Below are 12,265 nucleotides of genomic sequence, written 5' to 3'. Positions count from 1 at the left end.
AGCAGAGTAACTGTAATCTGATTACCATTTATTGAAGCAGTAACTGTAACGGATTACAGTTACTTATAATTTGTAATCTGATTACGTAACGCCGTTACATGTAATCCGTTACTTCCCAACACTGATAATAACCTTACCCTTAGTGTGATATCGTGACGCACAAAAACTCTTAAGTCCAGATGAAGGTTTACTACTTTAATTCTCCATTTGTTCTCTGACAAACATGCCTGCAGCTCAACATGGCAGTGCTGACTCTCACTCTAGTCTAAACTAGCACAACTCTGCACAACTAAGGATACTGGGAACCCCTAGTGGACACTGAAGGTACTACATCCCTCCCCCTTTAGGCTAGAACACAATACTATATACTACTATAACTAAGGTCTATTACCTATTACAAACAATTATGTTCTAAACATCTAGTTTTCATTTTGTCTTTAAGGAAAAGTTACATAAAGTCTTTAAACTTCAATGGAGTATGTCGTTCTCTCTCCGAATGACGTGTAGTTACACTCTGTGTGCATGGAGGATCAGGCTTTACAAATGTGACTTCTGGTTCAGCCTGTTGTGCCGAACTATCCTCACAGTTCTCAGTTGTGGTTGGCACAGACACTTGCACAGTCTCCTGTACTGATGCAGGTATCCTCACGGGACTTTCCGTCAGCTCCTGAATTCCACCAGAACTGCAACCTCTCAGCTGATCAACATGTCTTTTACAAGTGTGCCCATTTCCCAGGACCACTGAATAAGACAATGGACCAGTGCAGTCCTCCACAACAGCTGGAATCCACTTCGGACCGTATCCATAATTCCTAGCTAGAACTTCATCTCCACTTGTGAAACGTCTCAGTTTGGTCTGTCCATCTCGATTTTCTTTTTGTTTTAGTTGTTTGCTTCTCACCTTGGCCTGCAGGTCTGGTATGAGCAAATCAAAGGTAGACCTCAACCTTCGGGACATCATCAATTCGGCTGGTGACACCCCTGTAGTTGCATGTGGAGTTATCCGATAGCTGAACAAGAATCTAGACAATTTGGTCTCAATGGTGTCTCCATTTGCTTTCTTTAGACCCTCCTATAAGGTCTGCACAGCTCTCTCGGCCAACCCATTTGTTGAGGGATGGAAAGGGGCAGACTTCACATGTCTGATGCCGTTCTGCTTCATGAATGTCTCAAACTCAGCACCTGTGAAACAGGGCCCATTGTCTGAGACTAGCACTTGTGGTAGACCAAACACACTAAAACTCTGGCGTAACTTTTCAATGGTGATCTGAGAAGTGGATGATTTCAGTGGGTAGGTGTCTAGCCATTTTGAATGAGCATCCATGATAACTAGAAACATTCTTCCCATGAATGGCCCAGCATAGTCTACATGAATCCTAGACCATGGAGCTTCAGGCCACTCCCATGGGTGCAATGGTGTGGTTGGTGGTGCTTTTTGATTACTCTGGCATTGGTCACAGGACTGGACTGTTTTTTCTACATCCTTGTCCATTCCAGGCCACCACATGTATGACCTGGCCAACCCTTTCATGCGAGACATGCCTGAATGTGTCTGATGAAGACATTTTAACAGCATTTCTCTCCCTTGCTGTGGTATTACTACTCTTGCTCCCCACAGTACACAGCCATCACGAGCACTTAACTCCAATCGTCTTTGGAAGTATGGTTTCAGCTTCAGTAGGCCATCCTCTCAAGACACATCTCCATGTACGTGTGATAACAATGGATCCTTGTCTGTCCAGCTCCTAATCTGTTTGGAATCTACAGAAACAGCATCCACACAATCCATCATCAGAACTTGCTCGGTTTCTTTTTCTTCTCCAGGAGTCTCAGGAAGGGGTAGTCTACTTAAAGCATCTGCATTGGAATGAAACTTTCCTGGTCTATAAACAATCTGATATTCATAGGCACTCAGCAATATCGCCCACCTTTGAACCCTAGGGGAGCCCATTTGTGGTATGGCCTTCTTCTCCCCAAATAAGGCGACTAGCGGATTGTGGTCAGTGCAGACAGTGAATGTACGACCATACAGATACTTGTGGAACTTCTTTATTCCAAAGATGATGGCTAATGCTTCCTTGTCCAGTTGTGAATACTTCTTTTCAGCTGGAGACAAAGTTTGGATACAAATCCAAGTGGACTCTCACTTCCATCTGGCATACGGTGAGATAACACAGCTCCCACCCCATAAGCTGAAGCATCACATGCCAGTATGAGATCTTGACTTGGGGAGTAATGTACCAGTCTCGTGGCTGATTCCAGTAACTTTTTGGACTCACAGAAAGCTTTCTCTTGGGATTCACCCCAACCCCACTGTACATCCTTCTTCAGTAGGGAATGCAGGGGAGCCAACAGTGTGGACAGGTTCGGCAAAATTTTCCCATAGTAATTTAAGAGGCCCAGGTAAGCTTTCAATTCTGAGACACTCTTTGGACTTGGCGCACCCACTATGGCTTGCACTTTGCTCTCTAAGGGGTGTAGTCCTTGGAGAGATCTATGGCCTAGGTACTGCACTTCTTTTTGCAAGAATGAGCACTTGTCTTTCTTTAAGCGCAATCCTGCCTTTTCCATTCTGGTTAGCACCTCCTCCAGGTTCCTTAAATGCTCTTGCTCATCAATTCCAGTTACCAAGATGTCATCAAGGTAAATAGCTACATGAGGAATTCCTTGTAAAAGCCCCTCCATTACCCTCTGGAAGATAGCTGGAGCTGAAGCCACTCCAAATGGAAGACGATTGTAAGTGAATAGGCCACGATGCATGTTCACTGTCAAATACTGTTTAGATGAATCATCTAAAAGTAACTGTAGATATGCATGGCTCATATCCAATTTTGTAAACTGCTTTCCACCTGACAGTGTTGCAACAAGATCTTCCACACGAGGTATAGGGTATTGTTCCAGTGTAGCGACTTGGTTCACAGTCAACTTGTAATCTCCACATAGTCTTATTGAACCATCTGGCTTCAATACTGGCACAACTGGAGCAGCCCACTTTGAGAATTGCACTGGCTTAATGATTTCTTCCTTTAACAGCCTGTCAATCTCTGCATTAACCTTAGCTAGCACAGCATAAGGAACAGCTCTTGGCCTGTAAAACTTTGGTGTAGCACTGGGTGGCACATGTATGGTAGCTTTGGTACCTACCAACGTTCCCAGCTCTTCTTTAAACACCACTTCATGCCTTTTTAAGACTTGCTGTAGACTGGGTCGGTCTGATTTCTCTTGGATCTCTCCCAGGGTAGACGAATCTCCTCCATCCAACTTCTGCCTAGTAAGTTGGGACCATCTCCTGCTACTACAAGGAGAGGTAGGGTCTTTTGTTGCTGTTGGCTGCTTACTGAGACCCACGCTTGGCCTATTACCTGAATGGCTTGGCCTGTATATGTTTCCAACTTGACCTTGGTAGGGCTCAGTTTTGGAATTTCCATGTTCCATGTCTCATTGAAACTTGCCTCATTCATTAAGGTAAGGCTGCACCCTGTGTCAATTTCAAACTGAATGTTTTTCCCATTCACTTCCAAGTCCACAGTATATGGGGCAATTTTCCTTCCTTCATGCAATTCAATGCAATTTGTGAGTTATGCATGCCAATGCAGCAGTTTCTTCAGAGCTATCACTGCTGTTCTCTGTAACATTGTGAGAGTAGTGATGAGAACTATGCCCCCTTTCTGTTCTCAGTGGTAACATTTTTTTAGTCTCTTTTCTCTTTCGTTTATTTTTGCAAGCCCTCGCAATGTGACCAAATTTTCCACAACAGTGGCACTTTTCTTGTTTTAATCTGCATTCTGATGCTTTATGGTTAATCCCTTTACATCTGTAACACTCCTCACCAGCATCACTCTGGGCTTTCCTTGACACAGCTCCTGCAGTCTTCGTTGATGTTAAGCTGTTACATGTCATAGCTGTGTTCTTGAGTTGCAGATCCTGGGCATGTTTATTTGCTGCTTCCACATATTTAGCAATTTTCAAAGCCTTCTCGAAAGTCAGGTCTGCTTCAGACAGCAACCTTCTCTGTATTCTGTCATCGTTTATTCCACAAACAATCCGATCTCTCAGCCTCTGCTGTAGGGTGTCTCCATAGTTGCAATCCTGTGCAAGATGGCGCAGCTCTGCCACATAGTCAGCCACTGACTCGCCCTGGCTTCTATCACGGGAATCAAACTTGTACCTCTGCACAATCTCACTTGGTTTCGGGTTAAAATGTTGACTGTTTAAAATGTGTGACCGTCCCTCGTATGTCACCAGGAGTCGAGCCGGAGGAATCATTCCGAATCGCAGTCCTAGCACCCGGAGCCGCCGCCTCACTCCGTCAAACTCCTTTCGCCTTCTGTGCACACCTGGTGCTAGATCTTAGTAGAACCACACCGGCTGGATCTGCTCTTTCACCAAGGCTGCTTTCACCACTGCTTCTTTATCCTTGTAATTCAGAAACTTCATTATCACTGTTCTTGGGGAATTGGTGATCTCCATTCTTGGACCAACTCTGTGAGCCCTCTCTATTGTGAATTTCGTCCTAGAGGGCCCCATGCCTAACACATCTGGTATCCAACTCTCGAGAAAACCACTCGCGTCGGAGCCCTCTGCTCCCTCAGGCAAACCAACTAATCGTAAGTTGGATCTCCTTGATCTTGCCTCCATGTCTATTACTTTCACCCTTCAGGGATTGCACTTTAGTTTGCAGCGTGATGATATTGTCCTCGGTTGTTGAAATCCTCGTCTCCGCCTGTGTAACTCGTTCGGTACAGTCCGTGATATCTTTCCTCACGTTTTCGATAGCCATTAATATGCCGTCGAATCTGGTGGAAAACTCTGACTTCATTGTGTCTATAGCTGCCAGTATGGTATCGGCTATCTCGTGCGAGCTTTCAGTAGCCGCCGGGTTGATTGTGCCCCCTGTTGTGCCTTCGGGTTCCTGGCTAACACTAGCATAAGCCGTACCCTCGGCCTCCGTGGCTATGCTAGTAGTTCCAGCACTAGACGTGTTGCTCGGCGTTGCCAAGATTGTAGAGTTTGTTTGCGGCTTTGACTTGTTTTCTTTTGTAAGTTTGGCATTATCTCTCGTCTCGTGATGAATCTGGATCAAACAACAGTCCCCCAAACAGGTTTTTAGAAAGGATTTAATTGACGAGGTAGCAGAGCCGATAAACACACGTCCTCTCAGCTAGCCGCCATAACCGGAAACCTATCTAATTATTTTAAGCCATACAGACACTGTGTGATTTTTTTAATCGGGTGCTGAGATCTCATCCGCATGTTTGAATGGTTTGTCCTGTACAAAAACGCACCTGATTTATATGCTGACACTGTACTGGCAGGCTGAGAGACTGAACGTCACGCAGCCCCAAAGCAGTAGAATTAGCGCCAAATCCACGCCAGAGCCGCGCACCTATTAATCAACCTGCACCATCCATCTTTAAACGCGCAGATGAACGCGTCTATTTCCTTTGTTAATTTATGTATAATTGATGTATATAAATGTGGTATATCATGATATACATCGTTATCGTGATATAAAAAATAAAAAAATATTTTTCCCATATCGCCCAGCACTACTTCTAAGTAATATTAATTCAAAAAAATATATTTTTTTACATTTTAAATGTTTATCTGATTTAAATTTGAATGAAACATGTTTAAGTAAAGGGTGTTCTGTTAACTTACCAACATATACTTATACTTTTATCCAATAAAAAGGCATTGTAAGATATAGCTGCTGTTTTATTTATTCAAATCGTGCTCCATGGAAAAAATGTTTGGGTTTGGGAACTCCCTGGCTGAAAAAGGGGCCCACTCCGGCCCTGTTTATGTCCGTCATTCATCTTGCTTGATAAAATGAAATGTTATCAGCTGCATGTAACTTAACAATCTGAGCCAGTTGACTGCAAGCTAGCTGGCGGTCGGGTTTTTTTTTGCTACCTAAACGTGGCACAGTAGGTGGCTGTCAGATTATTTAGGATCACTAAACGTCCTAAACTCGACAACATCGGATTTTAGAGAAGTTGATTGTGATCATGTCTTGTAATACTGTGAAGGCTACATTTCAAGCTCACCTTCAGGGCAGTCGCTCTACTCCCACGGCATCTTCAAACTCCTCTTCGGTCTCTGCTAGTCGGCTGAAGCGCCGGTCGTGTGCTGCGCTTTTTTTTTCTAGTGAAGCGTGCTGCATGTCCCCCGCTACGCCCGCGCCCCTCCCTTTTGCCTATATTGAAAATCTTGTTGAAATATGAAATCATATTTGCCTATATTATTTTTCCCCTCCCTCGGAAGGGCAATATCAGACAAGGAAGGCAAAAGGGCAGTTGCCCAAGCACATTGGGCCATAGCATCTGCACGTCACTGCACCTTAGTTAAATTTAAATTATACTGCCAGAACAATATGTGAAAAAAGTATCTAGACATAGGCTAAGAATATAATATTCAAAAGTGGAAATAGAAATAAGTGAGAATTCAAATATGATTAGTAAATTATAGAAGTATAAAGAAAACAGTTGATCGTTCAAAAGAACAAAATAAAACTAATTATGTTCAGTGTGTTTAATGTGATTTTTTACCTGCAGATTTAACTTTTTACAGAGTTTCTTCATTTATATACACTTCATGTATATACTGAAAAAGGAGGAAATTTTTAAAAAACAAAATAAGACTGTACTTTAATGTAAAATCGGCATATAAAATGTAGGAATTTCCTGTTGATTTTATGGAAAATGTACTGGTACAATAATTTTGTTCATACATTTGTACAGTATTACAAATAATGTAAAGATTACAAGCACACATTAACGAACTGTTGTTCTATTTCACTTAACTACTTAATACATACACAAAGTGGCTCAAACCTTGCCTTGCAAAGAGAAAGTCCTGTATTTAAGGTAATTTACAAACTATATATATATATATATATATATATATATATATATATATATATATATATATATATATATATATATATATATATATATATTTCATTATTGTATCATATGTTCATTTTGGTGGATATGTAATGGTATTCTACTCATTTTCATGTGTATTTATGTTTTTAAATTCTTTCAATTTAATCAGCATGAAAAACAGGACAAAGAAAATAAATCTGAACACTTAAAGGCTTCCTCCAGAAATAAGCACCTCCCGCTAATGTGTGTGAACATTTCCAAAAGCCTGGTTTTGTGAAGACTAAAGATCAGGGTATATATTGTGTTTGTCATTTGGCGACACTTGGAGGCGATGCATTGAAATTACAACTGAGATATCCTTTATGCACACATTGTAGTAAGCATTACTTGGTAAAATAAAGTTAGACAATTTCATTGGCTTACATATATTATAACATGTTTCCACCTAGCCTAGGTTATATAAACATGCATAAAAGTTTGCACTGGAGTTATTGGAGTTGGCAACGTTCGCATTATTGGAAAATATTGCTAATGGCCAAATTCATTGAGAGCACATTTTCCATGACCATTATGTTTTTTTGGCCCATGATGTAACTTAACAATCTGAGCCAGTTGACTGCAAGCTAGCTGGCGGTCGGGTTTTTTTTTGCTACCTAAACGTGGCACAGTAGGTGGCTGTCAGATTATTTAGGATCACTAAACGTCCTAAACTCGACAACATCGGATTTTAGAGAAGTTGATTGTGATCATGTCTTGTAATACTGTGAAGGCTACATTTCAAGCTCACCTTCAGGGCAGTCGCTCTACTCCCACGGCATCTTCAAACTCCTCTTCGGTCTCTGCTAGTCGGCTGAAGCGCCGGTCGTGTGCTGCGCTTTTTTTTTCTAGTGAAGCGTGCTGCATGTCCCCCGCTACGCCCGCGCCCCTCCCTTTTGCCTATATTGAAAATCTTGTTGAAATATGAAATCATATTTGCCTATATTATTTTTCCCCTCCCTCGGAAGGGCAATATCAGACAAGGAAGGCAAAAGGGCAGTTGCCCAAGCACATTGGGCCATAGCATCTGCACGTCACTGCACCTTAGTTAAATTTAAATTATACTGCCAGAACAATATGTGAAAAAAGTATCTAGACATAGGCTAAGAATATAATATTCAAAAGTGGAAATAGAAATAAGTGAGAATTCAAATATGATTAGTAAATTATAGAAGTATAAAGAAAACAGTTGATCGTTCAAAAGAACAAAATAAAACTAATTATGTTCAGTGTGTTTAATGTGATTTTTTACCTGCAGATTTAACTTTTTACAGAGTTTCTTCATTTATATACACTTCATGTATATACTGAAAAAGGAGGAAATTTTTAAAAAACAAAATAAGACTGTACTTTAATGTAAAATCGGCATATAAAATGTAGGAATTTCCTGTTGATTTTATGGAAAATGTACTGGTACAATAATTTTGTTCATACATTTGTACAGTATTACAAATAATGTAAAGATTACAAGCACACATTAACGAACTGTTGTTCTATTTCACTTAACTACTTAATACATACACAAAGTGGCTCAAACCTTGCCTTGCAAAGAGAAAGTCCTGTATTTAAGGTAATTTACAAACTATATATATATATATATATATATATATATATATATATATTTCATTATTGTATCATATGTTCATTTTGGTGGATATGTAATGGTATTCTACTCATTTTCATGTGTATTTATGTTTTTAAATTCTTTCAATTTAATCAGCATGAAAAACAGGACAAAGAAAATAAATCTGAACACTTAAAGGCTTCCTCCAGAAATAAGCACCTCCCGCTAATGTGTGTGAACATTTCCAAAAGCCTGGTTTTGTGAAGACTAAAGATCAGGGTATATATTGTGTTTGTCATTTGGCGACACTTGGAGGCGATGCATTGAAATTACAACTGAGATATCCTTTATGCACACATTGTAGTAAGCATTACTTGGTAAAATAAAGTTAGACAATTTCATTGGCTTACATATATTATAACATGTTTCCACCTAGCCTAGGTTATATAAACATGCATAAAAGTTTGCACTGGAGTTATTGGAGTTGGCAACGTTCGCATTATTGGAAAATATTGCTAATGGCCAAATTCATTGAGAGCACATTTTCCATGACCATTATGTTTTTTTGGCCCATGATGACTGGCTTATAAGCAGTTTTAGATTTTTAGAGTTTTAGACAAGCTGAGTGCATGACGTGTGGCTTCTTGGTAACTCATTTAAATAAAAGCATTTATTATCCATCTTAGAATACAGTTTAAAACATGGGTAATTAATAAAAATAAAAAGGCTATAGCCATCTTCACCAAATCTCAACTATTATAACTAGAAACAAACCCAAGTCACACAATGATTTATCTTTATTTTTTATTGAGGACCAGAAGGAGCAATATGGTGTTCACAACAAATACTGTGGACTCTTGCACAGACTGATATTTGCATAGTTATGGGATGCTGAAGAAACCTTCACATGGACTGCAGTGTAACCTAAAACCAGAACAGAAAGCAAAAGTACTGTACTCATACAAATTTGTCTAGTTGACATTTTACATGGCCCCCAATTAAAAAAAAAAAAAAAGGCGGGGGGGGGGGGGGGGGGGGGAGAGCTGGGAGAAATATCGGCCCATTACAGGGAGCACAGGAAGATCACAAGCCTGAGCACCAGTGTTCCTTTACCTTTATCCTTTTCCATCCATTAGAGTCTTGTAGGGCCAGATCCAGAGCCAGATCCAGCCTGCGTTTCTTACCACAGATTCCCCTTCACATGACTGTCAGGGCAACAGCCTGAACCACCTTCCTCAGCCAAGGTTGCTTTCTTTCCCCCCGAAAGAATACGAGCCGCTGGATACATCAGACACCGGATGAAACAAGACAGGAACCAATAAGTCAAACAAAATACCCAGAAACTAGCAGAGAAACAAACTAGTGGGTTTGGTTTAGGGCTGCAACAATTAGTCAACTGACAACATGGACTAAAAGTTGCATCACTGAATTTTATTCTTGCTTGCATTTGTCTTTAAAGCAGTAGAGAGAAAGTTGGCAGTGTTACCATGATAGTAAATATTAACCAAATCAGCTGATTAATGGAAAATTACATAAATGAGTTAGTATTACCATTAAAACAAACAAATTACATTTTGCTCAAACAAGGTCAAAGCAATATCTTAATGAATATAATTTAAAGAAAAAAAATAATTATTTCCTTAAGATAAACATATGGCAAGTCCACTATAATATGCTTCGTAATTTGATCTAGGCATGGCAACTATCAAAGGCTCAACCGATCAAAATTTATCTAGGTTAGCAGTCAAGATGCAGCAAAACATGCATTGGATCAGGAGCCTCATCAACAGGAAACAAGTTGAGGGTATGATTTATTAAAAAAAAAAAAAAAGATTAGTCACCTACCCAAGTAATTAGTTGCAGCCTTAGTTTGGTGCAATTTAGAGAAACTTGTCAGAACTGTTCACAGAAAGTATACAGCAAACTGAAGTACACTGAAGTCTACCACTGGTACCAGGCATGAACAACATTTCCAAATAAAAACAGGAGAAACCAGTAAGTTTAAACACCAAATTGAGAGCCTATAATTGGTCTTGCATTCATGGACACACCTTGACCATTACAGAATCAAAATAAGGAACAATGGAAAGTACTACATAGTAGAAGCAAGCAGATACAGACCACAGACCTCAAACTGGAACTGTGGAAAGAGAACTAGTTAACGACCAAAGCTGCTATAAGAAAAAAGTATTGGCACCCAAGAAAGTGCACTTCCACCAGAGTTCCCCCAGAAGCTCATACACCAGCAAACAAAGAGATTCAAACCTCGTCTGATCACACGCGCCAGCAGCAGTCCCTGTGCACGACTCTCCTCGAGCTCAGCAACAGAACCCAAAACTAGAATAGAACCAGGCCATAGAGGTCAGAACCTGCACACCAGCTGAAACGCGCCACACACACACACACACACAAACACACACACACACACACACACACACACACTGCGCTTACCGTGAGACAGACAAGCGACCAGAACAAGAAGAAAGATGACCCTCTGAGGAACCATGGTGGCGTTGGTGACACAGAAAACGCTTGACTGAGAGGCCAGCATGCACGCGCACTGCTGCTCCGCGGGGTATATAAGGGCATTGCCGCGGCTCAGGCGCGCGCCTCACCTGCAGGTCATTAAGCGCTGATGAAGAGGAGCGCGACCGAGTTGAACCGACTCAACCGATCTTCACTGATTGTATAGATATTGCGCAACGTTTGCAATGTTGATTTAGCGTGGTTTATTTTGTAGAGCCCAATACACATCATTAACCTCTTAACACGCCCTGGGCCGCCGGCGGGTCAGAAATATGTCATAATTAATATCGTGCTGTGATTATGAATAATTATGTACACCCAAATATGCCATTTTAAAGACTAGAATCTCTGCTTTTCTGTATGTAGCCTAGCTATATCCTTTCAGGAAATAAACATTTAGGGCGAAACATTCCTTGTTTATTAAGATTCATATTTTTGAATCTGGTAAAGCTTTATATTCTGTCTTTAAGCTACTGCTTTTAGGATTCACTATTTCGTTTAGATTTTTTTGGAATTTGTTAAATTATATTTCTTTTAGCATTTTGAGCTTAGATTAGTTGGTTATTTTCCTATTTTATATCTATTTTTGTGGTTTTAATAAATTTTGTTATTAGCATCTAGCTTGTTAGCATACAGAACGTCTCCCTGGTCTTTTAAATTAATGTTGATTTATTCATTTAATAGCTGTATCTAATCCTTTTTTTACCAACATTATCTTTATTGTTTTATCACAATTAGATTTTTACAACACTGTTTTAAAACACAACTAAACACAAAACATTTTAACAAACCTTCCATCTTAAAAACATGAGAAGGAAAAGAAAGAAAAGAAAAAAAATAATATTTAAAAAATGAAATAAATAAATTGTTTCTTTCTTAAAGGGGTTTCTGGTTGTTTCTTTGGCTTACTCTTTTACATCAGGAGGGGAAAACATATTTTAAAGGATTTTAAACTTTGCAGAGGATTACTTATACAGTCACTGTCTCTTGTAACACATGTGATAAATCTGTGTTCTCTAGGAAATAAAGGAATGGGCCCCAAATATCATAAAATGAAGAATATTTACCTTTAATGGCGTAAGTAATTTTTTCTAAGGGCAATGTCGTAATTAATTCACCTATACCTGGCACATTTACTCTCTTCCAAAATAAAGCAATAACTATCTTAGCCAATAATAAAACAATATCTAAAAACTGTTGTTGTCTGTGTTTAAGTTTGAAATTTCTTGGATATACACCGAGTATGAAG

At 39.8% G+C, this 12,265-nt stretch overlaps 1 long non-coding RNA gene and 1 pseudogene across 1 annotated transcript; both read right to left on the bottom strand.

Moving 5' to 3' along the window:
- Nucleotides 1-448: 448 nt before the first annotated feature.
- LOC125806737 (uncharacterized protein K02A2.6-like) lies at nt 449-4,266 on the bottom strand (annotated as a pseudogene).
- A 5,006-nt stretch (nt 4,267-9,272) lies between these two features.
- Nucleotides 9,273-11,070, bottom strand: LOC125806746 (uncharacterized). The gene is made up of 4 exons (XR_007441560.1): nt 10,942-11,070; nt 10,756-10,827; nt 9,604-9,768; nt 9,273-9,414 (listed from the first exon to the last, which is right to left on the bottom strand). It is a non-coding gene; the product is annotated as an uncharacterized LOC125806746 (long non-coding RNA).
- Between the last annotated feature and the right edge of the window lie 1,195 nt (nt 11,071-12,265).

The sequence above is a fragment of the Astyanax mexicanus genome, chromosome 13 (genome assembly GCF_023375975.1).
Source record: "Astyanax mexicanus isolate ESR-SI-001 chromosome 13, AstMex3_surface, whole genome shotgun sequence".
NCBI lineage: Eukaryota > Metazoa > Chordata > Actinopteri > Characiformes > Acestrorhamphidae > Astyanax > Astyanax mexicanus.
The sequence above is the reverse complement of the archived record's forward strand: the minus strand, read 5'-3'. Positions and strand labels throughout refer to the sequence as shown.